The sequence below is a fragment of the Pleuronectes platessa genome, chromosome 10 (genome assembly GCF_947347685.1).
Source record: "Pleuronectes platessa chromosome 10, fPlePla1.1, whole genome shotgun sequence".
Taxonomy (NCBI): domain Eukaryota; kingdom Metazoa; phylum Chordata; class Actinopteri; order Pleuronectiformes; family Pleuronectidae; genus Pleuronectes; species Pleuronectes platessa.
This window is the reverse complement of record NC_070635.1, coordinates 14,343,716-14,367,011: the sequence shown is the minus strand read 5'-3', so window position 1 is coordinate 14,367,011 and position 23,296 is coordinate 14,343,716. Positions and strand designations below refer to the sequence as shown.

The following is a 23,296-nucleotide window of genomic DNA, read 5'->3' as shown; positions in this document are numbered from 1 at the left end:
TCACTTCACCCCGCCCTGCACCACTAGAAATTCACATCAGCATCTGTCAGTAACTCAAGGCTGCCAAACAGTTGGAACAGAAGCTGACTCCGTGCTGAAGCTGGACATGCAGACCATCTGTAGATCCATTCATGACATCTGAAGTGGGAATATATTTGAAACACTCTAATGAGAGCAACTGCACATGTGTTGGTTGCCATGCATCCTGTTTTGTACTGTTTATCAGATATGAATACATTATGCTGTCCCTGTCTTCCCGGCACTGCTTCACTTGTTTTTGTTTTGTGATGCCTTGGAGGAAGAACATACACACAGGATTTCAACCGACTAATTTAACTACTACCATCACTGCCTTGTTTAATGACAGAGCGGACTTCAAGGGTTAACTTAACTCAATTCCCTGTTTACAGTTTGCATGAGATTGAAACCTTCCCATTATTCACAGTTCTTCTTGACTCCTCTCTTTTCTTGTAAGCAGCAGAGCTCTGCTACAAAAATGTCTTAAGATAATATTTTACACCAAAATAGAATTTATAATGATGGAGGATTTCATAATACTCTCCAAACACCTATAAAACAATATTTTAAAAGAATCCAGAAGAATCCAGGTGTTATAAATTTTTCCTTGTGTATTAAAAATTGTAAAATAATCTACAAGCAAATAAAATTGACATTAATATCTTAACTAATTCATTCATAATTTGCTTTTTTTGGCAGAGAAAACATGATATGCTCATTACCTATTAACACAGCATAATGTAAAAGAATAATCATAATAAAGGATCAAGGTACAGAAAGATGATTCTGAATATTTATACAAAATGCTTGATGTCCACTTCCTGACCACGTAACAGCCACTGATTTGCTGCCTTTCCTAATACAAACATATTTTTTACAGTTTTTAAAGTGATTATGTGATGAAGATTACAAGTGAGAAAAAGGGTTAAGTCTAAATAATATTTTAATAATATAAATAATGGTTTACAACAAGTGTCACAATAACAGTCATCATCATCATGTATGGACTTGTCAAAGAGTTTTTAACCCACTGTAGGGTTAAAAAAGGCAAAAATAAACAATTATCATTTACACTGTTTACATAAAAATGGATCTTTGATACAGAGGTTCAGATTATGAGACAGAAAAGTGTGCTATTACAGTTGTTTCCATTCAATTAATCAGCAACAACTTTGAGAACTGATTGATTCTTGCTTTGGAAATGTGAGTATTTGTATTTTTGTCCATGATGAAGGTAAACTGACAAGATGCATTTAAGGGTTTCAGGGTGGGGGGCACAGGCATTAAATTGTCCCATCTAAAAACGAATAGCAATGATCCAAAGCTCAAACGAAACATTAAAATGCAAATTCAAAATAACCACAGCAATCTCGTGGTAACATAGTTCTTTGGCAAGCCCTCATGTCCTAATGCTGATTAACATGTTTATCAAAGCATGCAGACACACACACACACAAACACACACGCACACACACTGTCAATGTATTTTATCATGTACACAAGTAAAGGCGTAAGTGGGTTGGGTGCGAGGGGAAGTTAGGAAATGAACATTGTATAATCCTCAGTGATGGGCAAACACTATTTAACACTAGATGCTATTTTCAGTTAAACCTGTTCCATACGTCCCTTATTACTGTGTTTTGTAGGTCATGTGACTGCATATTTAATGGTAAAAAAGAGTCTCTGATCATGGCTTATAAACTCCTAGTTTCATTGCTTGCTGTCTTTGATGCAACATATGGATGAAGACATCAAAATCAACATCTGGAGTCTATGAGACAGATGACAAACACAATGTTCCCTTTTATCAACCACATCTTACAACATCTCTGTCATGTTTGTGTTGCACAAATTTAGCCATAAACTAATGTAATACCTGTTCTGAAATTATTGTTTCCGATAAAGTGGCACAGTGCATCCCTTACAGCTGTCATGGTGCAGCTAACAAAAATACTAATGTTTCACTTGAGTGGATCGCCGTCTGATAAACCAGCTGGATTACAGTCATGCTGTAAAACTGCGCCCAGCCCAACAAGAAAGTGGTGATGACGGCAGCGATGATCTTGAAGGAGCAATTCGATTGGCTGGCCAGGGTGCGGTTCCTCCTGAGACGATGGATGATGACGGCATAGCAGGAGACGATGATGGTGAAGGGGACGACGAATCCCAGGAGGAAGCGGGTTCCCTTAACCACATCTCAAAACATCTCTGTCGTGTTTGTGTTGCACAAATTTAGCCATAAACTTATGTAATACCCAGGGGTGGACTGGGACCAAAATTCAGCCCTGGCATTGTCTGTCCAGACCAGCCCACTACATTATCAGCGGACACCACATAGAAGTCCACAAATCTCGCGGCGTCTTCTCTCATGCATACTACTGTTACCCCCTATCTCAAAGATGGCAACAAGAAGGGAGGCCACACACAAACCTCTCAAGCCAAAAGTAAATTTATTTCACTCCAAATCAAGATAGCTCTAACTACGTAGTGGGATGTGTAAAATATGTTACGCGTCAGTGGTGTTAACAGTGTTTGGATGTGTGAAAATAAGGTGTGATGTATGTTGTAAGGTGCAGAAGCAAAGAAAAACAAAGGCTGAGGGCCCCATGCCCCTGGAAGCAGCCTTTAGATCTGCAGCTGAAGCCCAGCCCAAAAGGGCAGGCTTAGGGTGACACCCCTGCCAGCTCTACCTGTGTCTGGAAAACAACTCCTCAGGCTCTCACATGTCAAGTGGTCAACCTGAGAAGGACATGGATACATTATAATGTCTCTAATCATCACAAATTAAGTATGATTTCATAAAACATAAAAAATGATAAACTCACCAGACAAGAGGAGACTCAACAGACAAACTTTGGTACAGTGAAGGCAGAGAGTGGAGGCAGACAGAGAGCAAGTCCTCGAACATGGACAGAGGGGGAACAACTCCTCAGGCTCTCACATGTCAAGTGGTCAACCTGAGAAGGACATGGATACATTATAATGTCTGAAAAATAAAGAAAATGTTTTCCTCTGTCCTGCACCTAGAGTTGAGAACTTTTTGGATGTGTGTTTCTTTTAAAACCTTTTGAAAATTATTATAATTATGAAGAATGAATTTATACATTAAAAAATACATGATAAACTTACCAAATTCTAACAGTGGTCCCAAATGTCCACATATAAAACAGAGGGAGAACGACTCCTCAAATATATCACAACAACCTGTAATGGAGAATAATTGATCATTTAGTGTACATGATCACACCATTAAGGATCAACACATAAGCACAATAAAACTTGTGTGATAATAACAATAATATTAAATATTTCTCACCTTATCAGTGGAACATTTACACACAAATTATACCTATTAAATAGTTATCACCTCAATAAACAATAAATGAATTAAAAGATTACAATAAATTCAATGGCAAATATTTCAAATTAAACTAATTATTCCTTATAGGTTTACTTGTATTCTGTTTTCAATACAGCTTGATTCTGCATCTCTATTTACAGCTCAGCTATGGCAACAGTAAACGACGTTAGCAGCTCTTAGCTAGCTTAGCTAAATCATCTGAACAATAATAACCCATAATAGCACAATTCGGCATTTTAAAACAAAATCAAAAACGTTTTCTACTTTGTTTTGGACATGTCTCAAAAATGTAGCCTAGCCAGCCCCAGGCCAACGTTACTTACCACGTCTGCCTCCACTCGCTCATCATTGTCGAGTCCTCCTCGCTCGTCTCCCGGCGCACCTGCTGCTGCTGGGCTGGTGAACCTGGCACCAAACAGGTCTGTCAGTTTGGCACATTTAGCAGCCTCCACCCACAGAGACTTCAGCTTTTTTTCCCGATGCTTCTCAGCGCCACCCGGGCGCTTTTTACTCTTATTATCCATTTTAAGTTTCTGTCTCAGCAGCAGCCCGTCCGGCGACTCCCCCCGCCAATGCCATGAGGTCCCGCCCCACCCTGGTTTGTGTTGTGATTGACAGCACTGTCAGGGCTTTCTGAGCCTGTCAGCCCATGACTGATTGACAATGACAAACATCATCTCATCTCATCGTCATCCGCTTATCCGGGGTCGGGTCGCGGGGGGAGCAGCTCAAGCAGGGGGCCCCAGACTTCCCTTTCCCGGGCCACATTGACCAGCTCTGACGGGGGGATCCCGAGGCGTTCCCAGGCCAGTGTTGAGATATAATCTCTCCACCTAGTCCTGGGTCTTCCCCGAGGTCTCCTCCCCACTGGACGTGCCTGAAACACCTCCCAAGGGAGGCGCCCAGTGGGCATCCTTACCAGATGCCCGAACCACCTCAGCTGACTCCTTTCTAAGTAAAGGAGCAGCGGCTCTAATCCGAGTCCCTCACGGATGACTGAGCTTCTCACCCTATCCCTAAGGGAGACGCCAGCCACCCTTCTGAGAAAACTCATCTCGGCCGCTTGTACCCGCGATCTCGTCCTTTCGGTCATCACCCAGCCCTCATGACCATAGGTGAGGATAGGAACGAAGATCGACCGGTAGATCGAGAGCTTTGCCTTGCGGCTCAGCTCTCTTTTCGTTACAACGGTGCGGTAAAGCGAACGCAATACCGCCCCCGCTGCTCCGATTCTCCGGCCAATCTCACGCTCCATAGTACCCTCACTCGCGAACAAGACCCCGAGGTACTTGAACTCCTTCACTTGGGCTAAGGACTCATTTCCTACCCGGAGTAAGCAATCCATCGGTTTCCTGCTAAGAGTCATGGCCTCAGATTTAGCGGTGCTGATCCTCATCCCAGCCGCTTCACACTCGGCCGCCAGCCGATCCAGTGAGTGCTGAAGGTCACAAGCCGATGATCCAATGAGGACCACATCATCCGCAAAAAGCAGTGACGAGATCCTCAGACCACCGAACTGCAACCCCTCCCCACCACGACTACGCCTCGATATCCTGTCCATGTATATCACAAACAGGATTGGTGACAAGGCGCAGCCCTGGCGGAGACCAGCACCCACTGAGAACGAAACTGACTGGCTGCCGAGGACCCGAACACAGCTCTCGCTTTGGGAGTACAGAGATTGGATGGCCCTGAGGAGAGACCCCCTTACACCATACTCCTGGAGCACCTCCCACAGTTTCTCCCGGGGGACCCGGTCATACGCCTTCTCCAGATCCACAAAACACAAGTGGACCGGATGGGCATACTCCCAGGCCCCCTCCAGGATCCTTGCGAGAGTGAAGAGCTGGTCCGTAGTTCCACGTCCGGGGCGAAAACCGCATTGTTCCTCTTCAATCTGAGGTTCGACGATCGGCCGAACCCTCCTTTCCAGCACCTTGGAGTAGACTTTACCAGGGAGGCTGAGGAGTGTGATACCCCGATAATTGGTACACACTCTCTGGTCCCCCTTTTTGAACAGGGGGACCACCACCCCGGTTTGCCACTCCTTTGGCACTGTACCCGACTCCCACGCGATGTTGAATAGGCGTGTCAACCATGACAGCCCCTCAACACCCAGAGCCTTTAGCATTTCTGGCTGGATCTCATCAATCCCTGGGGCTTTGCCACTGCGGAGATGTTTGACTACCTCAGTGACCTCCACCAGGGAAATTGACGACGAAACACCATCAACCTCGAGCTCTGCCTCCAACATAGAGGGCGTGTTATTCGGATTCAGGAGTTCCTCAAAGTGTTCCTTCCAACGTCCGACGACCTCCTCAGTTGAGGTCAACAGAGTCCCATCCTTACTGTACACAGCTTGGATGGTTCCCCGTTTCCCCCTCCTGAGGTGCCGGATAGTCTTCCAGAAACACTTTGGTGCCGACCGAAAGTCCTTCTCCATGACCTCTCCGAACTTCTCCCACACCCGCTGCTTAGCCTCCGACACGGCAGCAGCTGCAGCCCTTCGGGCCTGTCGGTACCCTGCAACCGAGTCAGGAGTCCTCCAGGATATCATATCCCGGAAGGCCTCCTTCTTCAATCGGACGGCTTCCCTGACCACCGGTGTCCACCACGGTGTCCGAGGGTTACCGCCCCTTGAGGAACCTAAGACCCTGAGGCCACAGCTAGCCGCCGCAGCTTCAGCAATGGAGGCTTTGAACACTGCCCACTCCGGCTCAATGTCCCCAACCTCCACAGGAATGCCAGAAAGACTCCGCCGGAGGTGTGAGTTGAAGATACCTAGGACGGGGGCCTCCTCCAGACGTTCCCAGTTCACCCGCACTACTCGTTTGGGCTTACCAGGTCTATCCGGAAATTTCCCCCATTCCCTGATCCAACTCACAACCAGATGGTGGTCGGTTGACAGTTCCGCCCCTCTCTTTACCCGAGTGTCCAAAACATGCGGCCTCAGATCAGATGACACGATCACAAAATCGATCATTGATCTTCGGCCTAGGGTACTCTGGTACCAGGTACACTTATGAGCACCCTTATGTTCGAACTTGGTGTTTGTTATGGATAATCCATGACTAGCACAGAAGTCCAATAAGAAACGACTGCTCGGGTTCAGATCAGGGAGGCCGTTCCTCCCCACCACGCCTCTCCAGGTATCTCCATCGTTGCCCACGTGGGCGTTGAAGTCACCCAGCAGAACTACGGAGTCCCCTACTGGAGCCCCATGCAGGACTCCATTCAGGGTCTCCAAGAAAGCCGAGTACTCTGAGCTGCTGTTTGGTGCATACGCACAAACAACAGTCAGAGTTTTCCCCCCTACAACCCTTAGGCGCAGGGAGGCGACCCTCTCGTCTACCGGGGTAAACTCCAACACCGCGGCGCTCAGCCGGGGATTTATGAGTATCCCCACACCCGCCCGGCGCCTCACGCCCTTGGCAACTCCGGAGAAGAATAGAGTCCAACCCTTATCCAGGAGTACGGTACCAGAGCCGAGACTGTGCGTGGAGGTAAGCCCCACCAGATCTAACTGGTAGTGCTCCACCTCCCTCACAAGCTCCGGCTCCTTTCCCCACAGCGAGGTGACGTTCCACGTCCCCAGAGCCAGCTTCTGCCGCCCGGGTCTGGTCCGTCGAGACCCCTGACCTTCGCTGCCACCCATGTGGCTGCGCACCCGACCCCAACGGGTCTTCCCACAGGTGGTGGGCCCATGAGATGAAGAGAGGGGGGGTGCCACGTAGTTTCTTCGGGCTGTGCCCGACCGGGCTCCGTGGCAAACCCGGCCACCAGGCGCTCGCCATCGAGCCCTCCGTCTGGGCCTAGCTCCAGACGGGGGCCCCGGGCTTCCTCCGGGCCGGGTCACATCTCCTCTTCCGTCGATATTCATTGAGGCTTTTTGAACCATTCTTAGTCTGGCCCCTCACCTGAGACCACTCTGCCATGAGAGACCCTACCAGGAGCACAAGGCTCCAGACAACACAGCCCTCAGGTTCACAGGGACACGCAAACCTCTCCACCACGATAAGGTGACGGTTCCAGGAGAGGCAATGACAAACAATAGACCAATAATATGTGTCGATGCTGGCAACACACTGCTAGCCCTCTGTAGCCAATTGGCCGGCCCAATTGGAGGGAATTTAGAGAGGAAGAAGAGAAAAAAAACAAGAAAAAAAAAAAACAGAGCGGACCAGAACGGCCCACATTGGGTCAACGGCCTGTAGGATATAGTGCCGCGCACTAACACTGTTCCGGGTTCTCAACAGTAGTGGAGGGTTACACAAGGTGTTCAATGTGAGGCGTCTGGGAACGCACTTGATGCTGCTGTATTCTGGAGCTGAGGCACGCAATAAAGAAGTCATCTCATTACCTTCATTCCGGTCTCCAGTGGTTATAACAAACCATTACATGGTGTCAGAAGTGGTCCAATTCGTCATTTTGCCTGAGGAATATACACCGGGGTTTTTTTTTCTGAAGAGGAAGCCACAGCTAACGTGTATCGGGACGGAGACTAGCGATGAGAGAAAAGCTAACAGCTAACTGAAAATGGAACAGTTTAATCCAAGGGCGTAGGATTATATAGGGACGGTAGGGTCCCGACCCTACCAAAATCCAGCCTCTACTGTGTAGTCCCTACCAATAATACACCCGCTGTCCGTATTGTTTAGGCAATAATTATAGTACGCAAAGGGTTAAAAATCAGTCTCTGATAGAAGTCCCGCCTCTAAACAACTATCGCGCTTTGATTGGCTGTAGCGGTTTCCCGCAAACCTATATTCAACCTGATTGGCCGTCCCCGCTGTCACTCCATCTGCTTGTTAAAAAAAGAAAAAAGCTACCGGCAACTTGCTAGTCCCAGACAGGAGGAGCAACAGGACGCCTCAGTGCATAGCTAATATCTGCATCTGCGAGTGTAAGTTCTGCCTTCGGTCACGTCAGCGAGACGGATTTTAATATCAGTGATGTCATTTGCAGTAACACTTAAATTTGTGTGTGTTTTATGCTTGTGCGTGCGCGCGCTGTGCGTGTGTGTGTGTGTGTAGGATGTCGAAGAAACGAAAACTGGACATAAGAGACTTCTTTAGAAGTCAACGTGTAAGTTAATTAAAAGGTTATATATTTTAGAGCCATAACAATACTGATATTGATTATTAGTCAGCATAGGCTATAATGCCAAAGAGATCCGCATTTTAAGGTATAGGCCTACCATTATTTTCATGTTTTATTTGTGTGGAAAGGGAGCAATGGTTTAAAAAAAATTTTTGGGATAAATAAACATTAATTAAATTTAATAACCTTTATTTTCCTTCAAGGTTTCCCTCTCATTTACAGTAACAACAAGCACATTGCAGATGCTCATATAATAAATAAATAAATATTATAAACAATAAAACATAATAATTGTGTGAACATTTTGTCTACCCATGTATGTACCCTGTTATATCTGTTCATATGTCATGCATCAACATACTTCTGTCAGGTGACAGACAGTGGAGAGACTGGAGGAGATAGAGGAGGAGAGACTGGAGGAGGAGAGACTGGAGGAGATAGAGGAGGAGAGGATAGAGAAGGAGAGACTGGAGGAGAGGATAGAGAAGGAGAGACTGGAGGAGAGGATAGAGAAGGAGACAGAGGAGGAGATGCTGTAGAAGATGAAGGAGAGGCTAGAGAAGGAGAGGCTGGAGGAGATGGAAGAGAGGCTGGAAAATCACAGGTGAGGTTCGATAATGATTAATATGTTAGTCATGAGATTCAGCATTGTGTCAAATATTAGTCTGATTATGACCTGAATAACAATAGGCCTATATTAATAGTGTGTTTGCAGTAGTTGCTACAGCGTGGTCAAATGTATACTGTGATTTCTTAGGAAACTGATCCAAATGGAGAGAGCAGCAGGGAGAGTGCCAAGGATAGGGTCAGGGAGAGTGTCAGCATTCAAGAAGATATTCTGGACAAACCAAACCAACCTCACCCAAATTACATTCCAGTTCAACAGCTGCCACACAAGCTCCTCCATTTTCAAGAGAGTTGGTTCAAGCAGTATCCATGGCTGCACTATAGCCCCTCCATCAAAGGGGTTCTCTGTTTTCACTGTGTGAAAACATACACTATAAAGAAAAGCACACTATATAAAAAGGTAGACCCTGCCTTTTCGTCAAAGGGATTTAATAATTAGAAGAATGCACTTGCCAGTTTTCAGCGGCATCAAAATACCAAATCCCACCATCATGCCATGACAGTTAGTGCTCAAGAGGGAAGCCCAATAGATTCGCAGCTCTCAAGTGCATGGGCACAGCAACAAGAGGATGCTAGGTACTGCCTACAAAATATTGTAGGATCAATACAGTACCTTGCCAGGCAGGGCATAGCACTGCGAGGCCATGAGACAAAAGATGGCAATCTATTTCAACTTCTGAAATTTAAAGCCAGGGATGATGTAAGTCTCAGTACTTGGTTAGCTCGCTGTCATGACTATACCTCTCCTCAAGTGCAAAACGAGGTTTTGCAGATGCTAGGAAACTGTATTGTCAGGAGTATTGCACAATCCATCCAGATGCTACCAGTTTTGCAGTATTCACTCATCATTGATGGCACACAAGATGTCACAGGAACAGAACAAGAGGCTATTTGTTTTAGATATGTGGACCATGACCTGGTACCACGGGAGGTTTTCATTGGTTTGTATGAGGTCCCTGGTACTACTGGAGTGGAGATTGCAAGAATGGCTGAGGATGTCCTCTTGAGGCTCAATATTCCCATTTCTGGGTTAAGAGGCCAGACATATGATGGTGCTGCTAATATGTCAGGCAAATATTCTGGAGCACAAGCAGAACTGAAGAGACAGCAACCGTTAGCGTTGTATGTGCATTGTGGGGCACACTGTCTTAACCTGATTACGCAGTCTGCATGCAGAGCCAGTCCCTTGATCAATGATTCCTTACAGTGGGTGCATGAGCTTGGCACATTAAACAAGCAATCAGGAAAGTGTTGAAGTGGCAGAAATAATGAGAGGATTGACAGTTGAAGTGAGAGGTCTGTTTGATCAGGTTGAGTCCCTTATCAGGCTGCTTTTAGTCATACCAGTTGCATCAGCTGAGGCTGAAAGAAGTTTCAGTGCTCTCAGGAGGCTTAAAACATGGCTGAGAACCACCATGACTCAAGTCAGATTGAACAATCTTGCAGTGTGCCATGTCCATCAGGAGACACTGGACAACATTGACCTTAAAGAAATCCATCAGCAGTTCATTTCTGTTACAGAAAGACGTAGGCATGTGTTTGGTTCTTTCAAATAGGAAGAGCACAATGGACACTAATCTGTGTATATGTTAGTATTAGTGATTCCTGGCTGATGACCCTGCAGCTGGCTCATGGGCACTGGAGGAAGAAATGCCCAGCAGGAAATTATACTGACCTGTTCATTTAGTGATACACCTGTTGTTGTATTATTTCAAAAATATTTATTTACAATGTTGTTGATGTTGTTTACAGTTGCACCAGAGTAAAGTTGAAAACTCTTCTAAGTTGACTAATTTTCTTTCATTAGTTGCTTTAACCTATAACATTACAGAATGCATATTCTCTTTTGATATTCAGATATGCATTATAAACATGTTAATTAAGCCGATTTATTGATTTTTTTTTCAATTATCATTGCGAATACAAAAAAAACCTATCAACTTTAGGAAGCACTTTCATATCCCACGGACCCCACCAATGTCCAAATCAAACCTACTCCCTTGGTTTAATCTACCGTCGCCGTTGGTGTTAACCGGCAACTTGGGAGAAAATTGGAGACGATGGGAACAGCGCTTCCAAATATATATGACCGCGAGTGGTGCAGAAGGAAAGGACAAGAAGATCCAGGTAGCAATTCTACTGCATGCACTGGGTGAAGAGGCACTGGAAGTCTACAACACGCTTGAAAAGAATCTTGACAACGAGGATAATGAAACAGTGAGTGGAATTCTGGCAGCCTTCAAAGCATACTGTTTACCGAAGAAAAATACAGTGTTTGAACGATACCAGTTTTGGGCGCATCCTATAGCTGAGGACGTAACAATTGAAAAGCATGTAACTGAACTGAAGAAGAAAAGTAAAGACTGTGAATTTGGCGCCTCGGAGAATGACATGATCAGAGACAAGATTGTGTTCAGCCTGAGCGATCTGCGCTTAAAGGAGAGACTTTTGAGAGAGCCTAATCTCACGTTGGAGAGAGCGATAGACACGTGTCGCGCTGCAGAGACCGCGAAGGCTCAGATACAGGCTATGGGCGCATCCAGAAATGAGACAGCGGTGCACGTGCTACACGAACGTAAAACATGGGACAAGCAAACACTGAATAAAGTGAAACCTTCAGCAACATACATGCAAAGCAAAAGGACCGAGCACAATATGCCGAAATTGTGGGAAGTCACACCAACCACGCTAATGTCCTGCATATGGAGCAACATGCAACAAATGTGGAAAGCAGAACCATTATGCAAGAATGTGCAGGACAGGTCAGACACAGACACGGAAAACAGCGCACGAAATAGACACAGAATTAGACGGACTGTTTATTGCAACCCAGTCTCATCAGAAAATGTTCAATGGTAACGTTGGTCCACTTGGACCGACGTTACCATCTCACAATCTGGCCTCTCAGATTGTGAGATGGTAACATTTAGTCCTCCCATTGTTTTGCATTGGCGTGTTCTCACGTCACGTGACTCTCAAGCTCCCGTCTGCGGAGAGGAAAACATGGCGGAGATTCCTTGTTTTTTCAGATAAAAATATAATTTTGTAACTTAGTTTGGGCATAAAAATACATTCTGACACCATTTCTAGCGAGAAATGTGCTCTTTGCTTCCACAGTCTTCAGCCAGTTCGTGCTTATGATAAATATTTTAATAGTTATCACGCATGTTTTTATCGTTGCTATGATGGTTGCCATGGCACCACGGGCGCAGCTTGGTGTTTAAATCACAGTCCCTGCGTGGTGTCCTTCAGTGATCGTGAATGTTATTCATGTTATATAATAGTAATATTTGAGGCTAGATTACATCTCTAATGAGAAGGAACCTGCGAGTCTGTTTATACCGAGGCCGGCCCGAGTGCGCGACCGGCCCGAGTGGCGCGAGCCGAGCGGCCCGAGTGCGCGAGCGGACCGAGTGCGCGAGCGGACATGACGTGTGGCTGTCGTAAAAACCCTATTTGTAAACAACCAGCCCTTTAACTCGGGGCTGCGTCATAAACACGGTGCGCTTGGAAGACCACGATGTCATCTTCCTTCTGTCAGGTAAGTAGTTTATTGTTTTTAAAGATCGTTACGATCTAGGTTTACAGTCCGAGTGCGGAGAGAGTCCGTCAATCCACACTATGGACGCTGTTCATCAGCTAATACGCCATTGTTAGCCACATGCTTCAGCCCACGGTAGCCTGTGCTACCTGGGAGGTGAATACATGGTTGTTGAAAGCAGTTCAAGACGCTTAGCTCATCATTGAGGGACGCTACAATATAAATATAAACATGAATTTGATTTATGAATGCTTTAGATTAATAAGGAGTGTATTTGTCTACCATTACTCCACAATATCAGGTCAATTTGGTTTAATGTATAGTATGCACTATGACAATAATGTTTCCATGTTATGGAGTTGCGATTCATTTTATAAAACAATTGCTATGTTCTGTTTTTTAATCAAGGAGGATCCAAGTGAAGCTACAGGAGTTTCATTAACGTCAACAACTTGGACCAAACAGTTTGTTTTGCTTGATGAAGAGCAGGAAGGGCAGCCTGGAGAGAAAGAGAAGCCGGGTTGAGCCCACTACCATCATCCATGTACCACGAGGAAGATGAGGGAGAGAAATGATCCTACCATTAAAGAGGTACTTTTAAGTTACATACCAGAAAAAACATTTTATATAATTTGCCAAATATACATTTTTATTAAATCCCCAAAGTACACTTGCTGAAATACAAGTTAATATCACACTGAAAGAATTTTGATCAATCATGCTTCCCTGCTGTGATTGTTTAACTAGGAAAACAACTTTTTCCACAGGAAGGCAAGTAAATTTAAGGAATACATGTGCAAAGTTTTCCTCTGTTATGTATAATGATGACCCCCATCAAACATAATGTTAGCAATATTTACACCTTTTAATTTATACTGTTTATTTCTGTCTACATGTGTGAATTTGCCTTCATTAGTTTCAGAAAAGAGCGATGATGTATCGGTCAGTGGACGGCAGCACGAGACTCCGCAAACTAGTCTGTAAGCAAAGCAGACGAAGGCATCGAGGTTGCGGCCTGCCATCATTGTTATTTTGCTTAAGGGACTGAATATGTTTCATGTAGAAATATTAGCATTTCCCTTATATCTACCAAAACTGCTTGTTTCACAGACTGCAGTTTTGTTTTGATCCGATGTGGTGTGCAAATACAACCGTATCTGCAATGGGTTGTGGGGCATTAACATTTGTAACTCTAATTTTGTTTTGACAGACTGTGAAAAGAACGTTGAGAACATCACCACTCTACAGGAAGACACAGTCCAGTAATGGGTGTCAGAAGTTCAGTAGTGAACGACAGGTACTGTGGAAAAATATGTGTCATTGTTGTACAATGTCCTTTGACTCTGTTTAAACAAGGTTAACACAAAAAGGTTTGATTGTAAACTGATATCGGTATGAATTCATGTTATTCTCCTCGTCAAAAGAAACAAACAATCCAAATTACCTGCAGAAAGCCCTTGATGGACGCTTCAGCTGCATCGTCAGACTGGTGAGACAGCAAGATGCCAACTTTAATGCCAATTTATTTGTGTAACATTCTGTGACCAAATGTATAGATAACTTTTTGTAGATTGTAAAAATAGATAACCCATTTATTACAAAAAAACTACACTAGAATTATCGCACTGCGTTGTATGACTCCGCTAACCAGAGCAGTGTCCGTCTACATATTTCTACATATTTTCTCTCATATAAATGACACTGTATCTCTTGACAACTGAAACCATAAGATGAGGTCAGTGTGGCCTTGACCTTTTTACTTTAAGACAAATACAAAGTTAGACAATCCGAAAACATGCAGTTATGCCTCCGGCGACTCGCTATTGCAGAGGCATTAAAACCGTAGTGTAGTAGATTGGATTTTATTGGTGTTACATTGGACATCTTGTATGGGTACACCAAAAAATATATTTGGTTTCACATTCTAGATGGCAATAAGCAGAGTCATCAACTCAGGAAAAATATTTCTGTAGAAAAGAAAGCCTTGTATGTGTGTATGTATACATACACACAAACGCACAATTGAGACGTTTTTGTCTTTTATCATATATTCTCAGGCAGTACTGATGCATTTACTGAGAGGGGACGTGAGGGCCTACTCTGCGTGCTCAGAGTTCAAGCCCAGCAGGCTGCAGCGGGCCTGACATATTCTGGAACAGCAGCACAGTCTTTGGATGACTCCTCTGAAGATGAAAACATGGCGAGGTACTTCTCCACTGATGAAGAACTGTGAGGGCTGTGATTAGCTACACTCTCTTGCTACAATGCTACTCATGCTACTCCCTGGCAGCCTTAGGAAGGCATTAGCTTGCTGTGTGGTATCTGTTAGCTTCAGCATTTTTAGTTTTTAGTGGCCTGTCTGACGTTTATGTTAAAAAAAAATCAGAGGGAACCATCTTCATAATTTAACACTATGGTTTGTTTGTGTCCTTCAGTTCTTCTCAAGAGAAGCAGTACAGGTGTGCCTCAGCTCCACGGTCCCTCCTGCAGCCTCCGCTCCTGATGCTAACCTCATGTCTCCATCACACCAAGCAGCAGACCTGGATTGACAGACCTTTCTCCAGAGCTGCCCCCTCCCTCTGAAACCCCCCTCTCCAAAACACTATTTGTGTAGTTTTTAAAGTATTTTTTGCATGAGAATTGTTGATCATAACATTTCCAGCAGATGCCTTAATATAATGTTTGTGCACAATAAATGACATTGATCATAACATAATGGTATTTCCTTGCACTTCTACACCATGATATTGTCAGATAAGATGCTGATTACATTAAAGCAGTGAATGCTCTGCTTTAAGCAACATAAACACACAATGATTCAATGGATCTGAAGTAGAATGGGCACATTACATTCTGTAGAGAATGCCTCAGTTATGGAAGTCAGAAAATAACTTTCTTTATCTGAGGTTCCAGCCATTTATAGTCACAGCAAAGCACACAGGTCTGGTTGTCTAAGTGGCGCCCATATCATTGTTTAAGATGTGTAACATCAAGTTTGTGTTTCAGTGCAAAATTAGTCATTAGTCAAGAGTTCACCATCTTGTTTACACTAAAATTAGGTGACCCAGATGTTTCACAATGCAATCTGATAAGGTCTTATGAGAAACATTCTTAACATTAAAGAAATCAACACAGAGGATAGCAATATCTGTTTGACTTTAATCAGTAGCTGGTAATCGGCAGCCTGACTTATTCAAACACATTAATACTACAATGAATGAGGCAGGGCCTTCTATCAGAAATCAACTATATCGTCACGTTATGTTTCTCTTGAGCACATGGAAATTACCTTCAGCTTCCACTTACTGTCACCTGAACCATACTGTTATTTCTGTATCTACAGTGACTTTTAGGAAAACATATACTAGAGGGCAATGTATAAACATTAATACATCTTATTTATATAGAGCTTTTCAAGAAGTGCAAGTACTAAACTGAGGGAAAGCTAATACAAACAATATATATATATCTTATTTCCATGTGCCAGGACAGCCTCACACTTGGATATAAACCAATTTTAGAATACATTTGCTTATACTGGAGATCTTTTAAATTAATGTCCCAGAAATGATTTCTGATGGAAAACCCCTGCCTTATTCATTGTAGTATTAATGTGTTTGAATAAGTCAGGCCGCTGATTATCAGCTACGGATTAAAGTCAAACAGATATTGCTATCCTCTGTGTTGATTTCTTTAATGTTAAGAATGTTTCTCATAAGACCTTATCAGATTGCATTGTGAAACATCTGGGTCACCTAATTTTAGTGTAAAGAAGAAGGTGAACTCTTGACTAATGACTAATTTTGCACTGAAACACAAACTTGATGTTACACATCTTAAACAATATGATATGGGCGCCACTTAGACAACCAGACCTGTGTGCTTTGCTGTGACTATAAATGACTGGAACCTCAGATAAAGAAAGTTATTTTCTGACTTCCATAACTGAGGCATTCTCTACAGAATGTAATGTGCCCATTCTACTTCAGATCCATTGAATCATTGTGTGTTTATGTTGCTTAAAGCAGAGCATTCACTGCTTTAATGTAATCAGCATCTTATCTGACAATATCATGGTGTAGAAGTGCAAGGAAATACCATTATGTTATGATCAATGTCATTTATTGTGCACAAACATTATATTAAGGCATCTGCTGGAAATGTTATGATCAACAATTCTCATGCAAAAAATACTTTAAAAACTACACAAATAGTGTTTTGGAGAGGGGGGTTTCAGAGGGAGGGGGCAGCTCTGGAGAAAGGTCTGTCAATCCAGGTCTGCTGCTTGGTGTGATGGAGACATGAGGTTAGCATCAGGAGCGGAGGCTGCAGGAGGGACCGTGGAGCTGAGGCACACCTGTACTGCTTCTCTTGAGAAGAACTGAAGGACACAAACAAACCATAGTGTTAAATTATGAAGATGGTTCCCTCTGATTTTTTTTAACATAAACGTCAGACAGGCCACTAAAAACTAAAAATGCTGAAGCTAACAGCTACCACACAGCAAGCTAATGCCTTCCTAAGGCTGCCAGGGAGTAGCATGAGTAGCCTTGTAGCAAGAGAGTGTAGCTAATCACAGCCCTCACAGTTCTTCATCAGTGGAGAAGTACCTCGCCATGTTTTCATCTTCAGAGGAGTCATCCAAAGACTGTGCTGCTGTTCCAGAATATGTCAGGCCCGCTGCAGCCTGCTGGGCTTGAACTCTGAGCACGCAGAGTAGGCCCTCACGTCCCCTCTCAGTAAATGCATCAGTACTGCCTGAGAATATATGATAAAAGACAAAAACGTCTCAATTGTGCGTTTGTGTGTATGTATACATACACACATACAAGGCTTTCTTTTCTACAGAAATATTTTTCCTGAGTTGATGACTCTGCTTATTGCCATCTAGAATGTGAAACCAAATATATTTTTTGGTGTACCCATACAAGATGTCCAATGTAACACCAATAAAATCCAATCTACTACACTACGGTTTTAATGCCTCTGCAATAGCGAGTCGCCGGAGGCATAACTGCATGTTTTCGGATTGTCTAACTTTGTATTTGTCTTAAAGTAAAAAGGTCAAGGCCACACTGACCTCATCTTATGGTTTCAGTTGTCAAGAGATACAGTGTCATTTATATGAGAGAAAATATGTAGAAATATGTAGACGGACACTGCTCTGGTTAGCGGAGTCATACAACGCAGTGCGATAATTCTAGTGTAGTTTTTTTGTAACAAATGGGTTATCTATTTTTACAATCTACAAAAAGTTATCTATACATTTGGTCACAGAATGTTACACAAATAAATTGGCATTAAAGTTGGCATCTTGCTGTCTCACCAGTCTGACGATGCAGCTGAAGCGTCCATCAAGGGCTTTCTGCAGGTAATTTGGATTGTTTGTTTCTTTTGACGAGGAGAATAACATGAATTCATACCGATATCAGTTTACAATCAAACCTTTTTGTGTTGACCTTGTTTAAACAGAGTCAAAGGACATTGTACAACAATGACACATATTTTTCCACAGTACCTGTCGTTCACTACTGAACTTCTGACACCCATTACTGGACTGTGTCTTCCTGTAGAGTGGTGATGTTCTCAACGTTCTTTTCACAGTCTGTCAAAACAAAATTAGAGTTACAAATGTTAATGCCCCACAACCCATTGCAGATACGGTTGTATTTGCACACCACATCGGATCAAAACAAAACTGCAGTCTGTGAAACAAGCAGTTTTGGTAGATATAAGGGAAATGCTAATATTTCTACATGAAACATATTCAGTCCCTTAAGCAAAATAACAATGATGGCAGGCCGCAACCTCGATGCCTTCGTCTGCTTTGCTTACAGACTAGTTTGCGGAGTCTCGTGCTGCCGTCCACTGACCGATACATCATCGCTCTTTTCTGAAACTAATGAAGGCAAATTCACACATGTAGACAGAAATAAACAGTATAAATTAAAAGGTGTAAATATTGCTAACATTATGTTTGATGGGGGTCATCATTATACATAACAGAGGAAAACTTTGCACATGTATTCCTTAAATTTACTTGCCTTCCTGTGGAAAAAGTTGTTTTCCTAGTTAAACAATCACAGCAGGGAAGCATGATTGATCAAAATTCTTTCAGTGTGATATTAACTTGTATTTCAGCAAGTGTACTTTGGGGATTTAATAAAAATGTATATTTGGCAAATTATATAAAATGTTTTTTCTGGTATGTAACTTAAAAGTACCTCTTTAATGGTAGGATCATTTCTCTCCCTCATCTTCCTCGTGGTACGCGGATGATGGTAGTGGGCTCAACCCGGCTTCTCTTTCTCTCCAGGCTGCCCTTCCTGCTCTTCATCAAGCAAAACAAACTGTTTGGTCCAAGTTGTTGACGTTAATGAAACTCCTGTAGCTTCACTTGGATCCTCCTTGATTAAAAAACAGAACATAGCAATTGTTTTATAAAATGAATCGCAACTCCATAACATGGAAACATTATTGTCATAGTGCATACTATACATTAAACCAAATTGACCTGATATTGTGGAGTAATGGTAGACAAATACACTCCTTATTAATCTAAAGCATTCATAAATCAAATTCATGTTTATATTTATATTGTAGCGTCCCTCAATGATGAGCTAAGCGTCTTGAACTGCTTTCAACAACCATGTATTCACCTCCCAGGTAGCACAGGCTACCGTGGGCTGAAGCATGTGGCTAACAATGGCGTATTAGCTGATGAACAGCGTCCATAGTGTGGATTGACGGACTCTCCGCACTCGGACTGTAAACCTAGATCGTAACGATCTTTAAAAACAATAAACTACTTACCTGACAGAAGGAAGATGACATCGTGGTCTTCCAAGCGCGCCGTGTTTATGACGCAGCCCCGAGTTAAAGGGCTGGTTGTTTACAAATAGGGTTTTTACGACAGCCACACGTCATGTCCGCTCGCGCACTCGGTCCGCTCGCGCACTCGGGCCGCTCGGCTCGCGCCGCTCGGGCCGCTCGGCTCGCGCCACTCGGGCCGGTCGCGCACTCGGGCCGGCCTCGGTATAAACAGACTCGCATGATCCTTCTCATTAGAGATGTAATCTAGCCTCAAATATTACTATTATATAACATGAATAACATTCACGATCACTGAAGGACACCACGCAGGGACTGTGATTTAAACACCAAGCTGCGCCCGTGGTGCCATGGCAACCATCATAGCAACGATAAAAACATGCGTGATAACTATTAAAATATTTATCATAAGCACGAACTGGCTGAAGACTGTGGAAGCAAAGACCACATTTCTCGCTAGAAATGGTGTCAGAATGTATTTTTATGCCCAAACTAAGTTACAAAATTATATTTTTATCTGAAAAAACAAGGAATCTCCGCCATGTTTTCCTCTCCGCAGACGGGAGCTTGAGAGTCACGTGACGTGAGAACACGCCAATGCAAAACAATGGGAGGACTAAATGTTACCATCTCACAATCTGAGAGGCCAGATTGTGAGATGGTAACGTCGGTCCAAGTGGACCAACGTTGCCATTGAACATTTTCTGATGAGACTGGGTTGCTTTATTGGCACAGTGGGACTTGACCAACTACAATCCAGAAGAGACAAGTCCTGGTTTTAAAGCATAACAGTTGACAACATGCCTGTCCAGTTTAAACTGGATACAGGAGCAGAGGCAAATGTCCTACCACTTAAGGTATTCAACTCCATGGCGAGGGAGACCAGACGGGAGAAGAGTGGAAAGTTTTCTCTGAAACCAACGAAAACAGTGCTGATAGCGTATGGAGGGACGAGGATGGAGCCTGAAGGGACGCTCACGCTCACATGTTCGACGTCAAAGGCCCAGGCAGACCTCACATTTTACGTGTCAAGGCACTCCACCGTACCCATCCTCGGCAGGGAGGCTTGTGAAGAGCTCAGCCTGATCAAAAGAGTGGACATCGACACATTGGCAGTGAAACATCTAGCGACAAAGGAAGAACTGATACCCCAGCATCCATCAGTCTTCAATGGACTCGGTGAGTTTGAAGGAGAATATCACATTCACACAGACCCCAATGTTGCACCAGTCATACATGGATGTAGGAAAATACCACTCGCAATTATGGACAGACTGAAAGTCACACTTGATAGCCTGCTGCAAGCTGATGTTATTGCAAAAGTGACTGAGCCCACATCATGGGTAAACAGCCTAGTAGTCACTGAAAAGAAAGACAAGAGCAAGCTACGGCTCTGTCTGGATCCCAGTGACTTAAATAAAGCGATCCTGAGACAGCATTACTCCATTCCCACGACTGATGATGTGCTGAGCAAACTGGCTGGGAAGAAAATATTTTCTGTGCTTGATGAGAAAGATGGTTACTGGCAGGTGAAGCTGGACGAGGCCTCATCGCGGCTGTGCACTTTCAACACCCCGTGGGGGAGATACAGATTCAAACGCATGCCTTTTGGAATCAAATCAGCAAGTGAAGTTTTCCAACAGCGCAACTGTGAAACGTTCTGTGACATTAAGGGAGTCCATGTCATAGCAGATGATATGATCATCGCAGCATCCACAGAAGTGGAACATGATGTTATACTACAAAAGGTTATAACGCGAGCAAAAGAAGCAAATGTAAAATTCAACAAAGAAAAGATACAATTCAAAGTGAACTGTGTCAAGTACATGGGGCATGTGGTCACTGCAGAAGGAGTGAAGGCGGACGACACGAAAATAAGAGCCATCACAGCGATGCCGTCACCTGAGGACAAACCAGGCCTACAGCGAATGTTGGGCATGATAAAATATCTCGCTCAATATATCCCAGGTGAGGCCACCCTCACAGCACCTTTGAGACAGCTGCTGCGCAAAGACATGGTGTGGCTGTGGCAACACGAACATGATGAGGCTATCAAGAGACTCAAAGAGGCCCTTACAAATGCACCGGTGCTCAAGTTTTTTGATCCAAGGAAACAGCTTGTTATACAGGCTGATGCATCCAAGGATGGGCTGGGAGCGTGTTTGCTTCAAGATGGACACCCAGTAGCCTACGCATCAAGAGCACTTACTGGATCGGAGCAGAATTATGCTCAGATAGAAAAAGAGCTCTTGGCCATCGTGTTCGCTGTCAAAAAGTTTCATCAATACGCCTATGGCGTGAGAGTTATTGTCCAGTCAGACCATAAGCCACTGGAGAACATCCTGAGAAAGCCCTTGGGTGCAGCACCATCCAGACTGCAAAGAATGCTACTGCAGCTACAGCGATATGACCTGAATGTCATCTACAAGCCAGGTAAAGAGATGCTAATTGCAGACACTCTGTCCCGAGCAGTCATACAGGAACAAGATACATCAGAAGACGACATGGCTGATGAGAGAGTGATCTACACCTTGGAGCCCACGGACGCTCTCAGCACAGAGTACCTAGAAAAGCTGAAATGTGAGACACAGAAAGACGACGCACTGCAACTTCTTCAAAGCACACACAGAAAAGGCTGGCCACACCACAAGAAACAGGTGGACATGCGAATGGCACAATACTGGCCCATCAGACACACTGTGTCTGTGAGAGACGGCATAATGTTTGCCGGTGACAGAATTATCATCCCGAATGTGCTGAGACAAGAGATGCTGCAAAAGCTACACATGGCGCATCAAGGAGTGCAGAGAACAAAAGCACTGGCAAAAAGACATTTTTACTGGCCACGAATAGCGAGAGACATAGAACAAATGGTCGAGGCCTGCGGTACATGTCAACAGCTCCAGCCCAGAAACCAGAGAGAGCCGATGATTTCACATGACATTCCTGAGCTCTCGTGGCACAAGCTGGGAGCAGACATCTTCGAAATACAAGGTCAGTCCTACCTCTTGATAGTGGACTACTTCTCAAAATACCCAGAAGTATTGAACATTAGGGACAAGACCGCCCACACCGTCATCATGAAAATGAAGTCAGTGTTTTCCAGACTGGGAATTCCAAAAGAGACAGTATGTGACCATGTTCCATTTGCAAGTCAGGAGATGCACAACTTTGCAACATCATGGGGCATAACACTCACTCATTCTAGCCCTGGCTACGCACAGTCTAACGGCCTAGCGGAGAGAAATGTGAAAACGGTGAAGCAGGTGATCAAAAAGGCACAGCAAACTGGGACAGACCATCATCTTGCACTTCTCACCCTGCGGAACACACCTGTTACGGGTATGATCTACTCTCCTGCTCAAATGCTCATGGGCAGGATACTGAGGAGCACTCTGCCAAGCTCCAGCGCCATTCTCCAGCCCGCAGTGCCCCAGGATGCACACTCTGCGCTCCAATGCCTACAGAGAAGACAGCAACACTACTACAACAGAGGCACGAAGCAGCTTCCTGAACTGAGCCCTGGCAACACTGTGCACATGGAGACTGCACAGGGTTGGCGTCCAGCTGTAGTTACAGCAGGGCGAGCTGAACCTCGTTCCTACAACATACAGACATCATCTGGGCAACGCTACAGGCGCAACAGGCGTCATCTGAGGAAGACACCCGCCTGCACCCAGGTGAATTCAGGCTCAGGTTCGGACTGCGAGGATGAGGATTTGCCAGGTTCGCCATCTACAAGCACAGCAGAGACTATGGACTGTAATTCCTCATCCACACCAGGCCTGACTCAAACCAGGAGTGGCCGAGTCATCAGA

General features: G+C 44.3%; 3 long non-coding RNA genes across 5 annotated transcripts; 1 reads left to right on the top strand and 2 right to left on the bottom strand.

The window, feature by feature from the left end:
* Positions 1–2,854: 2,854 nt before the first annotated feature.
* On the bottom strand, positions 2,855–3,778 carry LOC128449007 (uncharacterized). The gene is made up of 3 exons (XR_008339840.1): positions 3,703–3,778; positions 3,148–3,222; positions 2,855–2,975 (listed from the first exon to the last, which is right to left on the bottom strand). It is a non-coding gene; the product is annotated as an uncharacterized LOC128449007 (long non-coding RNA).
* An 8,761-nt stretch (positions 3,779–12,539) lies between these two features.
* On the top strand, positions 12,540–15,363 carry LOC128449006 (uncharacterized). Its single transcript, XR_008339839.1, has 5 exons — positions 12,540–12,647; positions 13,056–13,238; positions 13,858–14,136; positions 14,705–14,852; positions 15,083–15,363. It is a non-coding gene; the product is annotated as an uncharacterized LOC128449006 (long non-coding RNA).
* A 1,418-nt stretch (positions 15,364–16,781) lies between these two features.
* LOC128449005 (uncharacterized) lies at positions 16,782–19,591 on the bottom strand. 3 transcript variants are annotated; one of them, XR_008339837.1, is made up of 6 exons: positions 19,461–19,591; positions 18,872–19,054; positions 18,166–18,252; positions 17,974–18,038; positions 17,258–17,405; positions 16,782–17,028 (listed from the first exon to the last, which is right to left on the bottom strand). It is a non-coding gene; the product is annotated as an uncharacterized LOC128449005 (long non-coding RNA). The 3 variants fall into 3 exon arrangements; XR_008339838.1 differs by lacking the exon at positions 17,974–18,038; XR_008339836.1 differs by having other exon boundaries at positions 17,258–18,252.
* Positions 19,592–23,296: the final 3,705 nt, after the last annotated feature.